The sequence below is a fragment of the Echinops telfairi genome, unplaced genomic scaffold, assembly GCF_000313985.2.
Source record: "Echinops telfairi isolate 266 unplaced genomic scaffold, ASM31398v2 ScPeMD7_21;HRSCAF=78, whole genome shotgun sequence".
NCBI lineage: Eukaryota > Metazoa > Chordata > Mammalia > Afrosoricida > Tenrecidae > Echinops > Echinops telfairi.
This window is the reverse complement of record NW_022103918.1, coordinates 8,271,967-8,274,084: the sequence shown is the minus strand read 5'-3', so window position 1 is coordinate 8,274,084 and position 2,118 is coordinate 8,271,967. Positions and strand designations below refer to the sequence as shown.

The 2,118-nt window shown below is 41.0% G+C and overlaps 1 protein-coding gene across 1 annotated transcript in view; it reads left to right on the top strand.

The window, feature by feature from the left end:
- ABCC9 (ATP binding cassette subfamily C member 9) overlaps positions 1-2,118 on the top strand; it is a 142,792-nt gene that overhangs the window by 121,334 nt on the left and 19,340 nt on the right. The window lies entirely within an intron of this gene.

Below are 2,118 nucleotides of genomic sequence, written 5' to 3'. Positions count from 1 at the left end.
CCTTAGGAGCCCTGCTAGTGCAGTGGTCATGCACAGGGCAGGTAACTCCAAAATCAGCCACTCCATGAGAGAAAAATGAGGTTTTCGACTCTAGTGAAGAGTTACCGTCCCAGAAACCCATGGGGACTAGCCTGTCCTACAGTCATAGTGAATTGGAATCAACTTGATGGCAGTGAGTTTGGTTTGAGTTTTTAGGGCCATGAAGAGGAAAGAGATCGTTGTAAGAGATCATTATAAATCAGCTTTCAAAAGCATCATAGTTTCATTGTGGTAATATTATAGATAGATTGAATCACTAGAAGCCTCTGGTTTATGTTGTCTATAACTTGACAGGAGAATCAAGTGCTTTCCTTCTGCACGGGAGTGTTGAATTAACAAACTCAATGGAAGTTATAATTCAGCACAATACAGAATAAGCATCAACCTTAGACAAGAGGGCCAAAGCGAAGAATGCCTAGGACTGTCACTGACTCACACCATTTCACAAGTATGTAGAAGTACATCGGCGTGTATCAAGTGCAGGTGAACAGCAGATGGTTTAGATTCAGCCTCCATGTAATTGTGGCCTCAGATAAAGAGGATAAACTATCTGCGTGGGGTGTGCCAGTGAACAAGTGAATACATCACCAAAGGCCATCCAAGAAGGATTTACTGCCGCTGGGGAATTTATACTTCCAGGGATAAGCTCTACATGATTCATTTCTTTTTTTTCTCTTTTCTCTGCAAAGGCCATGGAATTTAATATGGAATTGCATTTTCATGACGTTGCTCACTGCTTATGTTTTGTGATTGCACACAGAGTTTTAAGCTTGCTTTGAACATGTGAAAATCATTCAGGGGATAAAGCAGCTATCTCGACACATGAGGGCGGGGACACCAAACCAGCATACAATGCTTTTATTCCTTTCCATCTCTGTGAATCAGGTATCTCTTCTATTTTCCAAAGAGGAAACGGAGTCCCAAAGGAGTGAAGTGATTTGCTCAAGTTCAATAGCGAGTGCTCACTAGGCCAGAATTTGAACTCCGATCTCTGACCTCAAGTTTGGGCTCCTTGATTTATCTACCAACAATTTGATTGCTGGGTCTCATTGAAGAAGAGATAAGAATACACACATTTGCGCTGATTTGACTGACAGCAACAGAAAACTATTCTCATACAATTAGAAAGTCCAAAACCAAGATGTTTGCAGAGCAAGGCTTGCTCTAAAGGCTCTGAGAAAAAATCGTTTTGTACCTCTTCCTAGTGTATGGAAGCTTCCTTGCTGTTTCTTATCTTATAGCTGCATCGCTCCAATCTTTGCCTCTGTGTTCACATGGCTTCTTATAAGGAGACCAGTCACTGGGTTTAACACACAGCCGAATACAGTATGACTTCATCTTTACTAATTACATCTGGAATCCACCCTATTTCCAAATAAGGTCACATTCTGAGGTTCCAGGAGATAATGCATTTGGGGACCAGATTGTTCCACCCAGTACTATGATTAGATTTGATAAATGTCATTATTTGGTTTCAGCATGTTAAACAACTTTATCAGTATTATTAAAATCTTAGTATCTATCTGTTAGTTCTTTATGGAGCCAGAGATGTGTTTAACTAGGGAAGGTGATCACTAATAGCATGTGTCATTGTACAAAGTACCTATGCCTGGAATTTGACTGGTTTCTGGGACGAGAAGCTTTAATATTTACTTTTGGAAGGATAATACATAAACACTAAGAATCCTGGGAAATGGAGATGAAAAGGGTGTTGGGAAATTGACAGGTGTTTCCTAAATCTCACCTAGGAAGAGGACAAATGTCTCCTACATCTTAAATTTAAAGCTGGCCCTGTGAGTTTTTAAAATTTAGCAAAAGAATTTATCATTTAGTCAGAGACCATCCAGGCACTCCAAGATAGACTTATACTTCGAATTTGTGAGTCAGCATTACTCTAATTCTTATTTATATCAAACACGCAGGGTAAATGTCCTAGACTGACACCCAGGTAGTTGAACAGTCAGCGGCTTTGCTTCTGATGGCGTCTAATCCCCACAAGGTAACAGCAGACTCTTACGAGGGCCTGGCCGGAGGACACGGGAGAAGTAATCCAACCCAGACTCCAACTCCCTGCGGTGG